Source organism: Phaethon aethereus, assembly GCF_964289735.1.
Source record: "Phaethon aethereus genome assembly, chromosome: 1".
NCBI lineage: Eukaryota > Metazoa > Chordata > Aves > Phaethontiformes > Phaethontidae > Phaethon > Phaethon aethereus.
In genome coordinates, this window is record NC_138575.1 from 194,243,337 (window position 1) to 194,260,151 (window position 16,815).

Genomic DNA, 16,815 nt, shown 5'->3' on the forward strand with positions numbered 1-16,815 from the left:
ATCTTTTGCTCATTCCCTGGATGTGGTGATGCTTAGGAGAAAGAAAAGAAACTGGAGGCATGACAGAGGTGGCTCTTAAAAGTACAACTCTATTCAGCAACGTAAAATCAATCTAAATTTTCTTAAATTAACGTTTTCTAATTGTTGGTCATTAACTATGAGACTTCCAGACCACAGCAGTGTAGGGGAGCTTGAAATCTGGTTGAATGTCAAGCCAGAAAATTTAAGATAAAGGCTCACCCCTTGTGAAAACCAATTAAAAATTCCTCACAGCTATGCCCTTGCAAGATGCAAGGTGCACTTGCACCTTGGATGGGAGTGAATTATCAGTTCTCACTAATCAGCCAAGCCAAAATAACAAGACAGAATGACTGGAAGTGAGTCCTTGACTAGCTGCAAGTCATGACTCATGCCCAGAATGTGAGGGATTTCTCAAGCTCTCAGAGCTATCATCCACAGTTCATGTAGCCATTGCCCCAGGCTATTCCCTTGGAAGAGGAAAAGGAAGTATTTCATGTCAAAGGGAAGGAAGAGAGCTGCAGGATGCAAAGAAAGAACAATTAGACAACTTTTAATTGTTCTGAAATACACCCCACCCATGATTTGCTATTGTTCTCTTAGTCCCCTCTCCTCACAGAGTAGAAGCTATTCTGCTGGGAAGTTTTCCGTCTCTTTCACTGGCAGATACTTGAGACTGTTTAGAGAAAAGACATTCCTAGAGTAGCAGCTTGCTCAGGAGAGCCACAAACAAGCCAACTGTAGCAGGGACAATCCACATGATTTACATCTTTTCAAATTAGGTTGATGGAGAGGAAGATAGTCACAAGTTCAGGTGATAATCACTTCTCACTATGCATGACAATCATTAATAGAATATTCTCCTGTTTCTCCTTTTATACAGATCTTGCAGTAGATTATTTTATTTCCCTTTTTGAGGAGAACTTCATTTTTACCAACCTCTTTTGCAAGAATTACCCTTGTCTATAAACACAAAAATACCATGAGGTGTATGAAATGTCTATTTGTACATGTCATTATTTCCAAATTAAACCATTAAATGTTAGAAAACTATTCTAGCTGTGGGGCTTTATCTGATCTTGCTGAGGAAGCTGGAAAATTCTACTGTTATCTCAAACTCAAATATTTATTTTCCTATTTGTAGAATCATAAAGCTGCTGGGAATACAGGTATTCCAGGTAATCCAGTCCAACCCATCGGGATACACCTAAACTATTTCTGATAGAAATCTGCCTAACACTCAGTGACAGATTCCCCAAACTCACCAGACAATCTATACTCATAGTGTGCTATCTTTAGGACATCTTTTCCTTTGTTTCACCCACATTTTTCTGCTGAAAGTTAAAATCTAAATATACGTAATGGTTCACATTCCTCCAACATTTGTCTAAGTAGGCAGCTATCAAAAATGCAGGTCTTCTTGTAGGCACCAAAGAATATCAAATGCTGAGCATGTCTTAAAATCAACCTTGTGTTCAAGCTTAGGTGACACAGATTTCACTATCAATTCATAACCAACCAAATAAGTCGTTTGGATTATTACTTTAGTAGGAGTAACAAATTACTCAACTTATCTAAAAGTAAGCCACCTCTACTGAGATACTGAAATATTGAAAGAGATCTGTAATTGTACACACTCAGTTTTGGAAGTGTTGACTAAGGCACACATCTTATTAATGTTTCCTTTTTACTCTTGGGAAGTTATTGGATAGTGCAAAAGTCGGTCATAACTAGGGCATCTGATATGGGTATTGCTCAACCTTTTTTTGTGGAAATATTTCTCTGAATAATTGACTATTTAAAAAACTAAATTAGCATACTTTAAATAATTTAGAAATCCTCAAGTGCTAAATAGTATGTTTGCTACTCTACCACCAGCTTTTTGGCATGTACACTGTCAGAAAATTTCTTATGATTGAGAAGAATTTACGATACTCTATCTCAATTTTATTTTGTGTTTCCATTCAGATTGTCTGGTGGATCTTCTTGATAAAAACAGCACCTAGCTTGCATGCAGAATTGTCTTTTGAAACATTAGCACATGTGTAAATTTCAGTAAGTATTTAATTACACATATTGGAACAAAACTAAGGGACACTATCCTGTGTGTGTTGAAAGTGGTTCATCATTCCTTTTCTATTCTGGCTTCCCTATTATGACAGACCACTGGGAAACAAAGATTTAAGTGGTTTTTCCCCTTCTCTTCACAGCACTAACGTTAATGAAAGTCTTTCCTACCCTAGGAGTTGTCCAATGCCTAGCACAGGCTGTTCAGTGAAGGGGTTGCTCGCTCATTTTCAGGTATTGGCAATTCATGTAAATGTTAACTGCAATGACTCTTTAGGTCTGTGATTGTGTGAGTCCTGAAATTAATTTTGAATATTTTAAGATGACAACAACAACATTTTTCTCTGAATGAAGTGTTAGTTTAACACAAAAACAAACAAATGAAAAGTTGTTTACCTCAATACCTGACAGCACTATGCTTATGAGCTTGCTATAAACATCTTTTCAGAGATGTGGAGGAACCCTGAGTGTACTCATCTTATACTAAAGGCATTATTTATGTGTGTGCTTCAGTTCTGCTGATGACAACAGGATGCAAATACACATACATAGGGTGTCTCAGTGTGTGAATGGGGTCTTCGAGCAAAGCAGAAAAAGCTGTACTTGCACTGCACTGCTTATATGCTTTGATTCCAGCCTAGAAAACCCACATCTTCCACACACTTGGTTGTACTGGCTCCAGCAAAAACGGAATTTCACCTGGAGAATAAAAGGGAGATTCTGTGCACACCCTTCCAAGCCTTGACCTAAAATTAAAATGATTAGTCTATGTTTATTTATTAATGGATGGGGAGGTCATTATGACATATATTATTTTCTATTATTCAGATCATTAATAGATATCCTAAAAGTTATATTCTCTAACACCCCCTTAACAATTTGGTAAGCTTTCATTTCCTCCTCCTCCTTCTACCCCAATAGATACAAGGATATTCAATTTATACAGGTAATTGTGTACAAGTTCTATGAATTAATTGCCTTTTTGTGAATTAATTTAATGTTTCTCTCTCTCTTGCTGCACATTTTTCAACTATCCCAATAATCAATGCCTACGAAGTAGTGTGTTTTGCACTACAAAGAATAATCTTTCTTTCGAAGAGATAATGCAGCAGTATCAGCACAATTTTCATGCTGTTTTACACCAAGACTTTTGTCTGTGTTTTAAGGCAATATGGAGAAAACATACAGAAAATTGATTTTCAGTTAAATATATTAGTAATTTTCTGACTCTAGGCCGTCACTAGACAATTGTCTGAGCTCCAGCCTCTTCAAAGGATCTTTTTTAATTGTCAACTTTATATATAAGTGATGGTGCATTTCCAGTGAGTGAACTGTGTTTCTCAAAAAGGAGCTGACCTAATTTGGTATTTTTCTTTTCAGGATGTATAGTTAAAATTACCCTTTCATGGTATAAAACTTTAAAAAAATTAATTTCTTTCAAGTGAAAGAAGCGGAGGGGTTTTTTTAATTTCTTTCCCAAAAGGAAAATTTTTAAATTAAAACAAGTCATCATTTTGTTGCTCTTCAGTGTCAAGCAGCTTGTCTTGTCAATGATAATAGTCATGTTGGGATACTTGCTTTTTTGGTTTTTTATTTAATCCCTTCTCAGTATTTTTCAAATACTGTACCTCAGAGAACACACGTATGAGACAGTTGTATTTTTAAGAGCATGATTCCAAACTACCTCAGGAGTGCCTTCATCTTTCTGCTCTCTTGCAGAATTGAAAAACATGCACTATATATACAAGCATTTTACAAAATGTGTGAAGTTACCTTGCAGACCTAGAGGAGAATCAAGCCCTTGACTTCAGTGCCATTTCAATAGTTTTAAATTATTTTGCTTCCAGATTAAGTATAAAGTATTCCTCCCAGGACTAATGTCTTCTTAGTGGCTCCAAGTAAACAACAAATAAAGCATATTTTCAAACTTGATTATTGCCTTTCCTAAAAATGCCAATCCAATGCCATCTATTGATATGGTCCCAGATCCTAATGAAGTGTTCAGGTTCCTAGGAAAGATTAAGGCAGATTGTATCTCATGGTTCCCACTCTACTCCTACTTAATGGTCAGTAGGTGTTTAATTCAAAAAATCCATGCCAGTATAAAATGTTGCCACTTTACACTATTTTTCACATTCTGTTTCCTAGGTATAACTGGTGCCACAACCCTTCTAGGGAAACATATAATCAGGAAAAAAAAAAAAAGGAAGCCGTTTTGGGCATGCCTGGTGCATATTAGAAAATACTTCTATACAGCCCTTGGTATCAGCAAAGCTATAGAGCTGGAAATGTCCAAAGGGTGATAAATGAGGAACAATTGGGATAGGTGAAAATCTCACTGCTTGATCCAGAAGACAGCATCTGTCCATGCTAGTTTGAGCTCTCCAGCCTATGATTGTTATAGAGAAATGATGACTTTCTAAGTATTTGCAGGATTCGGCTTCTAATTAACCTCCCAGCACTGTTGGCTTAATACAGTCACCACCTGTGGGACTTTCTGAATCGAGTAGCACAGCCTGGACTTCATTTACATCAGGATTTGGCCTGTCTCATTGTATTTGAGGAACTGAAGGAAGAGGATAAATGAGTACATTGTCGAATGTAAATTGACTTGGCACTCAGCTGCCTTCATTCTTTTAAAATCCTTTGACTAGAAATTCATTTAGTCATGGCATAGAAGCCCTTGGTCTTCTTATGCTTTTCTTACTTTATAAACTGTCCCACTGACACCTGTGGAGAAGCGTGTAGCATGAAATCTCTCATTACAATTTGTCCTTAGCACTGTTCCAGATGCTGGAAGGGATGAATGACAGAACATGATTGCCATTAATGCAAGAGTTCAAAATGAGACAAATATACCTAAAAAATCTATTCTTCATATTCGGATAAATGGACTTTATTTTATAGAGAAAACTTCCAATGACATACTATAAAAGAGACAATAATTTAATCTCCAAGGTTGTTTTTGCTGCTTGTCTATATCTTCCAGAGATCTCACCTCTTCTGTTTCATTACAGCACTTAATATATTTTGCAAATGTAATAAATAAATAATAAAAGAAATCTCAGTACAGAGCTTATCATGAGTCTCACACACTGAAAAAACAATTATCATGAAGCATGTCTCACTATGTGTGGCATATGTCTGAACCCAGCTGACTGGAAGCATGAGGCTGGTTAGGGAGATCTTGATAAGAGAAGAAGGAAGACGCACAACCTGACTGCTTAATCCCAATTTCTGAACTTACTGTTGAACCTGCAGAGAGGCTTGAGTGAGGAGAGGAATAAACTAGCAAAACGTGAATATTTGCAGTTTGAAACTGCTAGATACCCCAAGCTGTAATAAGCACAGTTGTGGAAGGCAGGGGTGTGATGTTGTTTGTGCAGGGTGACTGTGTATTAAAAGGGAGTGAGATCCTGAGGGGAGGCCATGCTCCAGTCCATATAATCATCTGATTTGTAATGTTCCAGCATTTACTGATCACTATATTGCCTAAATAAGGTAACTTAACTAATAAAGTGAATAGGTGTCCTAAGGGCCTATGTTTCTGAATGATGGAAATATGACCCTTATTGAGAAGATGACTGTAAAGTCTTGAGGTTTGTGAGCAAACTTGTTTTTTCTTCATTTGCTCCCCACTAACCTTGTATAACACAGTAATTGTTCTGAATGGATCTGTTTAATTCTGCACATATAGGGTAACAACTATATGGGGGTACTTGACAAACCTTCCTTTGAACACTATGGAACATTTTAATCACGTGTCTACTTATCCTGTCTTATAGAAATGGGGGGGATCTAGGAGTCTCTGCAACATAGGATTTTGTCATCTATGGTAAAGAGCTAAATTCAAATCCTCCTCTCATTTACTCCTACGTACCTAGGGAGTAAATTCCCTGAAGTGAATCGGATAATCCTGGTGTAAATAGGAAGAGAAGCATGCTTCTGTAGTTCTTGTAGATATTCCCTTCAGAAAATACTTTTACAGTGTAGAGCTGATTCAACTTTGCATGCTGAAATGTTTTCATTAAGGAACAAAAAAGTCTTTGAAAAAGGCTTTTTAACTTTTTCTCTGTAATGTTCAAAATTACTCTGTGGGAACTAGCTCTTTAAAAAAAACCCAAAACAAAACAAAGGAAACTGAAATCTCCTTCTCCCCCAGACCCTTAGGGGTTCAAATTAAGTCAATCGAAATCAAGACCTTTTGTGGGCTGAGAGTAAATGCTGTTTTCCTCTGCAATCTGTGACCTCAAATAGGCCATTTTCTTTCTAATCTCATGCTTTACATGCTGTGAGGAATGAAATGCATTTAATTCTTTGACTCAGCCTCCCTTTATGACTACGTGAAAGAGCTAGTGAAAACTACAGGTGAAGTTTAGTAGGAAAGAATAAAGCAAAAAGTGGTCTCATGCACGATCCCCTATTCCTAAGGCTCTTGCAAGTGTACACGCAGCATGGGAGATTACCTACAGTGATAAAATTCAAGGGTTAGAAAGAAATTCAGTTCTGGAATGATAAGAAAGGAAGATAACCACATTTTATTTGCTGAGGGTGGAAGAGGATATTTGCATGACTCTAGGACTACCTGTTCAGTGTCCATCTGTCGTGGTTTAGCCCCAGCCGGCAACTAAGCACCACGCAGCCGCTCGCTCACTCCCCCTCCCACAGTGGGACGGGGGAGAGAATTAGGAAAAACCTCGTGGGTTGAGATAAACACGGTTTAATAGGACAGAAAGAAAGAAGGGAACAATAATGATAATACCAACAAAGGAATGTACAAGAACAAGTGATGCCCAATACAGAAATTGCTCACCACCCTGTGATCGACAGCCCGTCCCCGAGCAGCGATTTCCGCCCCCCCGGCCAACTCCAGTTTATGTACTGGGCATGACGTCGGATGGCAGGGAATATCTCTTTGGCCAGTCTGGGTCAGCTGTCCCGGCTGTGTCCCCTCCCAGCTCCCCGTGCACCCCCAGCCTGCTCGCTGGCAGGCCAGCACAAGAAGCTGGACTGTCCTTGACGGCTCAGCAACAACCCAAAACATCAGCACATTATCAACAGTTCCTCATCCCAAATCCAAAACACAGTCTCACACTAGCTTCTGTGAGGAAAACCAGCTCTATCCTGGCTGAAACCAGGACACCATCAGAATAGAATAGAATAGAACAGAAAGAACAGAATAGAACAGAATAGTTCAGTTGGAACAGATTTACAACGATCATCTAGTCCAACTGCCTAAACAGCAGCGTGGCCTTTACACCAGAGCAGTTGCATCATTTCTCTCTGATTTGTGGGAAGTTGCAACTCTGCTTGGCAAAATTGGTTGCTGTGTGCATGCAGTGACTATTTGGTTGCTTCTCAGGGAAATTCTCTGCTGGATCATTTCTTACGTATCTACCTGCAGCTGATAAAAATGTTTCAGGGCTTTGGAAGAAATGTAATGACTTTTAGCCATTGCTGCTCTTCGGAACAAGATGGATTGGTTATATCTATACTGGTAAAAGAAACATGTTCAGGACCACAGTGTGGAACAAAGCAGTTCATACACAGATGATGAAATATTTTTAGAGCCATATCAAGGTGTGTGCATGAAGACAGCCTACTGGAACAGCACTGGCTGCGAGTTAAGCTACTCAACTTAGAAATACAGGAAAGCTGCTTCAAGGATCATTCAAGTGATTTTAAACTGTATACTACTACTGCTGGCACCCAGGAAAGTTTCTAGACACTGTTTAATTTACTGGTAGATGTGTAACCATAGAAGACCTGGGGGTTGTCTGGCTGTGACAATTACTCATTTACAACCTGTATTTTTCTTCTTTTATCCTTAACATTTCTGTGTAAACATTAAGCTACTTCTTTCTGTTTTTCCACTAATGCTCAATGCTTTGTCTCCTCTACCCTCTAATACTAATAATTTTTTTCCCTGCAGTGCTCTTAATATAATTCTTTATCTCTCCTCCCCTTTCTTGTCAGTTCACTGTTTTCAGCCATATGCACTCCCACATATGTATGATTCTTTTCCTAACTTCTATCTTTTTTCTCCCCAGCCTAGAAAGAAGAAGTTGTTCTTCCATTTTCACCCTCTCAATAATTACCTTTGACATTAATGGTCATTTCTTTATCTTAGTGCTCAGCAATTGAGATGCATAATTGAAGAAGATGGATATGTATGTTACTGAATTATGCTAGCTGCCTGTATCATAGACTTCATAAGAAATGGAAAACAATGTAAGGAAAAACACTGTTCTGAGACGGTGAAACAAGTCTATTATGGAAAATTCTCGTATTTCCTCAGTGACTAATGCCAAAGACTCCACAGCAGTGGCATTTTCTTACTGTGCTAATGGCTGTGTAGAGTTCTTCCCACCACTCCAGGTAACATTGTTGTGTCTCTTTTCAATCTTTTGACAAAATTATCTCCACAGTCTAATTTTCTCCATCATCCTATTAAGATACTCATAGAATATTGGGACTGTTTGGGTTGGAAGGAACCTTTAAAGACCATCTAGTCCAACCCCCCTGCCATGGGCAGGGACACCTTCCACAAGACCAGGTTGCTTAAAGCCCCATCCAACTTGACCTTGAACCCTTCCAGGGGTAGGGCATCCACAACATTTCCTGGCAAACTGTTCCAGTGTTTCACCACTCGGTGAAGAATTTCTTCCTTATATCTAGTCTGAATCCGTGGTCTTTCAGTTTAAAACTATTATCCTTTGTCCTATCGCTACATGCCCTTGTAAGAAGTCCCTCTCCAGCTTTCTTATAACCCCCCTTTATTAAGTACTGAAAGGCTGCAAGAGCGTCTCCCCAGAGCCTTCTCCAGGCTGAACAACCCCAGCTCTCTCAGCCTGTCCTCACAGGAGAGGTGTTCCGTCCCTTGGATCATTTTTGTGTCCCTCCTCTGGACCCACTCCAACAGGTTCATGTCTTTCCTGTGTTGAGGGCCCCAGAGCTGGACGCAGGACTCCAGGTGGGGTCTCACCAGAGCAGAGTAGAGGGGCAGAATCACCTCCCTTGACCTGCTGGCCATGATTCTTTGGATGCAGCCCAGGAGGCGGTTGGCCTTCTGGGCTGCGAGTGCACATAGAAATCTTTGTCTTCAGGTGGAGGTTTATGGGCCAGAACTGAACTTCATACATGGAGGCATGCAATAAGCAGAGGATGGGAGACACAGAAAGTCATAAAAAGGAGTTTTTCCAGTGTCATGCTGTCAGTAGGGGAGTAATAGAGGTTTCCAGCATACTCCTGTGCTAATTTTTTTGTCTCTCTGGTGTTCTGCCAACACCAATCAAGATTTCTTTTGAGAGGCAGTATTTTGTGGCATGTGGCATCTTTATTTCAGGAATAATAAAGGCAGATCACAAGCTGGCTTTTTAAACTAGAATATGTCACCTTTTTCTAAAAACGATTGTGCAACACGCTTTTCACTCCACTCTACATGTCACAAAATGCTGCAGTCTGATTTATTGATTTATTTTTCAGTATAGTCAGTCTTTCTTCTCTCAAGAAGGATAGTATAACATAAATAATGTGACATATATTAGTAGCATGCTTCAAACTATAATTCTAATATATTTTAAAAGAAGATTTATTGTAATTATTACTGAAAGAATGGACTGAGGGATGACTATAACTCAGTGGTTGTATATTTTTGTAGTGTACCTTCATATTTTGCATTATTCTTGCATTTTTTTTAACTTAGGATGGACCTGGAATTCCTTTAACTGAAAGCCATGGTAAAGTTATAAGACATTGTATTTTTCAAACAGTAGAAAAAGTGAAAGCCAATCAGATAGGTGTTCATAATTTCATGGTCCTTAAAAACCCCACAACTATTACATATGTATTTGATATCTGCGCTGCCCTTCTATGATCTTATCAAAATTACCTGGAATATTTACAGCATAATAAGAATTATCAGCCTCCCCATTGCCAATGCACCTGAATCTGCTCTTATGTGTTTGTCTTTCTAGAGCGAAATATGTTGCACTTGTGACATGTGTGAAGGCTACAGTTATATTTAACAGCAGTACATGAAGACCTGAGAATTAAGTTGGAAATTTTATGTTTTAGAAAACTAAACCTTTTCAGGAATATTTTTTTAGTACAAGCAATGCATAATGTCTAAATGATAAGCAAAGCAGTAACCAACCAAAATTATTTTTCTTTATGAGATATTAAACCCTAAAGAACAAGCCTGTTTCAAACTCTGGATAGTGTTAAATGTTCCGATTGCCAAGCCGCAATGACAGTTTTCATTCAGAACTCATTTCACCCTGGGCATGTCCAGCAAGAGATTCTCAGCTCATTCATGGACACATGATGCTTGCTAAGGCAGTCTATCTTATCCCACCATCAGGACATCCTATACGACCTTTGGCTAGATGCTTAACCAAACTGCTCAAAGATGAATCCCACACAAAGCTTAGTGAGCAAATAAGAGCAGTTAGTTACACTACATAAGAAGATTCAAAGTGTTTCTTACTTACTTATATGTAAGTAAAGTAATTTAAAGTATACATTTCTGATCAGCAGTAATGGAGGCTTTCAAAGCAGAGTCCTGACAATATCCTCAATTTTTATATATTGTCTTTATTTTTTCATTCATTCATTCATTCATTCATTCATTCATTCATTCATTCATTTCTTTTAACTTATAAAACGTAAAGAAACCTGCATGTTGATCATGTTCTTGTTTCTTAGCAATAACTTCCTATTATGGGAGTGGTGGGGTGGACACTTACTTTAGACTAGAAAGAGACTGCAAAACCCAAATGGCAAAATTCTCTTTATATGAACCATTAACTAACAATCACAATAAAATCACATCTGATCATTACCAACTCTTAGCTAGTCCAAGGCCAATGACAACAAAGGAAAAGATTCCAAATTGTTCCCAAAATCTAACAACTTATGTGTTTTATTTCAGGAAGAAATAATATCATAGATACTCTGAAGCACAGAGAAACTCTTGAGGTCATCTGAGGTGGAAAATGTAGTAACTTAGCCAAAAGCTCATACCAGGCTGATTCCAGTGCCATATTGACAGCAGATGTCAGTATTTCTTAAGAGTCATGTATACTAGAAAGGAAAAAAGTGCCTTGCGGATTTGGAGAGGATTCTGGGTACTTGTGAATACTCCAAGTGATCTAAATTTGAGAGGAACAGATTTTGTTGTTTTCATCACCTTATTTTTAAAATGTGTTGTAGAAGGTGTTTATCATTGAACCAAAAAAGTAACAAATTAAATATATAGTTTCAATTCTGAGCAGTGCTGAGTAGCCTGAATTCAAACATGGCTTTAGCTGGGGTTTGAGGAAGAAGATGCTGTCATTCCTAAGCAGGTCCCATCATAGAACAGTTGGTGAGGATATGATCTTGAGATATGGAGGAAATAATTAGGTCATGATTCGAGAAGGCAACCTGCTAATCTCAGAGTACGATGAAAAATACTGTGTAAACACTTAGAATTGAAGTTATTAAATATAGAATAAAGGTTAAATATAAACATTTCATAGAATATGGTGTTATTACAAAATAATTTTCAAATATATGTGTAAAATGGCAGATTTTCATCCAGGTTATTCAATCCTTATGTCACTTACTCAAACACATACATCTGTTGAAGTCTTTGAGACTACTCATGAGAGTAGTTGTGTGTAAATCACTAAATATACTCTGGTTTCTCTTCAGATCACATAAATCTTTCACCTTTTACTAAAGATTTACGTGGAGAGGAACAGGCACAAGTGTCGAGGAATTTTTTGAGGTTCCATTTTTCTGGTGGTCGGAGGCCGTCTTGAGCTTAGCAACCATGACATGATAGAATTCTCAATTCTTGGTGAAGTAAGGAGGGGGGTCAGCAAAACTGCTACCATGGACTTCCAGAGGGCAGACTTCAGCCTGTCCAGGTCACTGGTCGAGAGAGTCCCTTGGGAGACCATCCTGAAGGGCAAAAGGGTACAGGAAGGCTGGATGTTCTTCAAGAAGGAAATCTTAGAGGCGCAGGAGCAGGTGGTCCCCATGTGCCGCAAGACGAGCTCTGTTCAAAAAACGTGTGGAGGTGGCACTTCAGTATATGGTTTAGTGGGCGTGGTGGTGTTGGGTTGATGGTTGGACTTGATGATGTTAAAGGTCTTTTCCAACCTTAATGATTCTGTGATTCTGAGCTGGCAGGGAAGATGACTGGCCTGGCTGAATGGGGAGATTTTGCTGGGACTCAGCGAAAAGAGGAGAGTTTATCATCTTTGGAAGAAGCAGAAGGCAAATCAAGAAGAGTACAAGGGTCTCATTAGATCAAGCAGAGACAAAATTAGAAAGGCAAAAGCTCAGCTGGAACTCAGTCTGGCCATGGTTGTAAAGGATAACAAAAAGTTTTTACAAATATGTTAACAACAAAAAGAGAGGCAAGGAGAATGTCCATCCCTTACCGGATATGGGGGGGCACATTATGAGCAAGGATGAGGAAAAGCTGAGGTACTTAACGCCATCTTTGCCTCAGTCTTCAATAGCCAGACCAGGTATCCTCAGGGGATTCAGCCCTTTGATCTGGAAGACAGGGATGGAGAGCAGAATAAACTCCCCATAATCCAGGAGGCAGAAGTTAACGACTGGCTATGCCACCTGGACACCCACAAGTCTATGAGGCCTGATGGGATCCACCCAAGTGCACTGAGGGAGCTGGCGGAGGAGCTTGCCAAGCCACTCTCCATCATTTATTGTAGTTCTGGTTAACAGGGGAGGCCGCAGACAACTGGGGGCTTGTTAATGTGATGCCCATCCACAAGAAGGGCTGGAAGGAGGATCTGGGAAACTACAAGACTGACCTTGGTACCAGGGAAGATTATGGAGAGGTTCATCTTCAGGGTGCTCACAGGGCATGTGCAGGACAACCAAGGAGTCAGGCCGAACCAGCATGAGTTCATGAAAGGCAGGTCCTGCTTGACCAACCTGATCTCCTTCTATGACCAGGTGACACACCTAGTGGATCAGGGAAAGGCTGTGGATGTTGTCTACCTGGGCTTTAGTAAAGCCTTTGACAGCGTCTCCCACAGCATTCTTCTGGAGAAACTGGCAGCTTGTGGCTTAGACGAGTTTACTCTTCTCTGGATGAGGAACTGGCTGGATGGCCGAGCCCAGAGAGTTGTGGTGAATGGCGTTAAATCCAGGTGGCAGCCAGTGACAATCAGTGTTCCCTAGGGCTCATTTCTGGGGCTGGTCTTGTTCAATATCTTTATTGATGATCTGGATGAGGGAATTGAATGCTCCCTCAATAAGTTTGCAGATGACACCAAGTTGGGTGGGAGTGTTGATCTGCTGGAGGGTAGGAGGGCTCTGCAGAGGGATCGGGACAGGCTGGATCGATGGGCAGAGGACAACTGTATGAGGTTTAATAAGGCCAAGTGCCGGGTCCTGCACTTTGACCACAACAACCCCATGCAATGCTACAGGCTTGGGGAGGAGTGGCTGGAGAGCAGCCCAGCGGAAAGGGACCTGGGGATGCTGGTTGACAGCCGGCTGAACATGAGCCGGCAGTGTGCACAGGTGGCCAAGAAGGCCAACAGCGTCCTGGCCTGTATCAGGAATAGTGTGGCCAGCAGGAGTAGAGAAGCGATTGTGCCCCTGTACTCGGCACTGATGAGGCCGCACCTTGAATCCTGTGTTCAGTTTTGGGCCCCTCACTATAAGAAAGATGTTGAGGTGCTGGAGTGTGTCCAGAGAAGGGCAACGAAGCTGATGAGAGGTCTGGAGCACAAGTCTTATGAGGAGCAGCTGAGGGAACTGGGGTTTTTTAGTCTGGAGAAGCGGAGACTGAGGGGGGACCTAAAAGGGCGTTGTGGCAAGGTGGGTGTTGGTCTCTTCTCCCAAGTAACTAGTGAGTACTAGTGATAGAGTGAGAGGAAATGGCCTCAAGTTGCACCATGGGAGGTTTAGATTGGATATTAGGAAAAATTTCTTTACTGAGACAGTGGTGAAACATTGGAACAGGCTGCTCAGGGAAGTGGCGGAGTCACCATCACTGGCGGTATTCAAAAACCACATGGACGTGGTATTTCAGGTCATGGTTTAGTGGGCATGGTGGTGTTGGGTTGATGCTTGGACTTGATCATCTTAAAGGTCTTTTCTAACCTTAATGATTCTGTGATTCTGTGAAAATTCAGCATAAGGATTATAAAATCTTTATTTATACCATACAGTTTTGAGTTACATGTTGGAAAAACATGTTACACCTATACAAGTTAAGGAGCTGGCCCAATACTTTAGCTTATCAAAGGAAGAGAAATGTATATTCACTTCCAGGATGAGCTCCGAAGGTACCTAGCAGCTTCTAATGCTTTCTAACAGTAGGGAGTCAAAAATCACAAAACCTTATGTGGTACGCACAAAGAACAGTTACAGAATGAATGTGGTTCCAGCAACAACTACTCAACACTGAAATACTGTGAACTTTTCTTAAATGTCTTGTAATTAGGGGGGTCGCTGTAGTCAACAGCAATGAAGTCATGGTTACAACCTTCCCCAATGCTAAGAGAAAAATTTATGCATAAAAAATGAAATGGAAAAAGGTTTTAGATATATTTGATTTATAGAACTCTAATTGTTTATCGGGATTGCTAAGGTGCACCGTACCTGGATTCATGATATATAAAAACAGAGAACAGTTTATAGTCTGAAGGATCCCCAGCAAAGTGAAGAATATAGTATTATAGGCTTATTTTTATCAGATTCAGCTTCTTGCAGGTGCAGAACTGGTTTTAACAGCATATTTTCTTGGTTTTTGTATAGATGAGATAGGTAATCCCCTGAATGACATTTCTAGCCTTTCTGGAACTGCTAACCACAATCACAATTATTACCGTTGAAAGTAGAAATGGGATTTGTATCACCTAACTTTAGATTGAACCAGTCAGTCAAGCTTCTCTTCATAGTCAGTGGAGAGAAATGAGCTGTTTTAGTCTTATTCCCATGACCAAAGACAGTCTTTAGGAATGGAAGATTCCATCATAGAAGTGCTTTTTATTCCCAGTAGCTATAATGAAAAGGACCACGGAAAAGTAACACAGATGTAGATACTTTCTGTATAACCTATATTGTCATGTGTATTTGCTGAGATTAATTTCAGTTAAGAGTTTTTGTAACAGAATGGACAGTAGATGTTTGCAGAGCAGAGACGGCTCCATTTCAGGTACCCGTCTACTGAACCTCTGTACTGCAGTTGATTAAAGCACAACTTCTGAAAAGCTTTGAATTCAAACATGAAATATGGGCAATCTACTTTTTTCCTGTGATAAATATTCCTTTTTGGCTATGATTAATACTATGCTATTATAAAACACTGACACCCGATTTCTAATTGGCATTTTCCTTGTTCTACGTTTTGATGTCATATGTCTCTCCCTAATGGATTAAAGAGCTGAGCCAAAGGTAATTTCTCCTTTTAAAAGGCCTGCATGCTGTAATCAAGTAACTTCTTAGTTTTCTAAGCTAAATAGTTCAAGTTCTTTCAGAGTCCGAAGGCAATTTTCCAGATTTAACATAATTTTTATGTTTCTTTTTAACCCATGCAATGCCCTTTTGTGATTTGAAAACAGGAGATTCTAGAATCAAATGGTCTGGTGAATTGAAGGGATCAGATTTATTACAAGTTCAGTATGAAACAGGTTGAGTGGAGTTAAAATTTGGAAAGTATTTGCCACCCAGATAAAAAGGCATCTTAAAATCTTCTGTCCAGAAGAATTACTTCAAAAGATGAAATACAAGATACTAATGTAATATTCAACAGAAGGGGGCAAATGAGTCTCATTTTACTGTGTTTCAAAGCTGTCTAAACATCAAATGATTGAAATGTTATCATCTTGAGCTAAGGTATGTAAACATGTGCAAAAGAATGCAAAAACCCTAACCAACCAAAAAATAAGCAGAAAGACAGAAATATGAGTACAATGTTCAGTACACTCTGAAATGAATGCCATCAAGTGCACTCAACTGTGACAACCTAGCTTGATGGCTACATTCTACTCTTAATACATAGGCAGGGTAGATTAAAAAAAAAATGTACTAATCCTTAAACAAAATTGTCTTCTAAATTTAATCCTGGTGACACTCCACTGATTGGTTTTCTTTATCAGGTACAAAATTGGCCATCTGAGTTCAAGAGATAGAAATATTAAGGATTTCCACACATTTAGATTAATTTTGACAACACAGCCAAATATTTCCCCATATTTGCAGATATCTCACCTCCATGAGCTACATTCAGTTCTGCTTACGAACCACGACTAGGATCCTACTTCTTTTATCTGGGAGTAGGATTAAGCCTCCCGATTTTTAAGGGCAGCCCTCCAGGCAGTTTTAAAGCAAGTGATAGATATGAGAAAGGTTTTACAAACAATCCTGTTAGGTGTTAATAGGATCAGAATGATTACCTCTCCTATCATACTGAAAATGCACCCTCAGAGAGATTTTTCTTCATACTACTTGTACTTAGGTAAGCCCTCTGCAGAAGTTTCAAACCAGCCACAACTTTAAAGTAGTCCAAGTTGCACAGGGCAAAGAGGTGTTATGACACATGCAATCTGTGGTGGATGAATAAGCTTTAACATAATGTCTGTGAAATTTAGTACAGGTTTTGCACCATCCCACAAAACCCAGTTCCTGTTTATAAGGAATGAAAAGAAACAATATTCAGAGAGCAGAGAGTTCTGGCTAGTTTGGGGTAATAGTTGT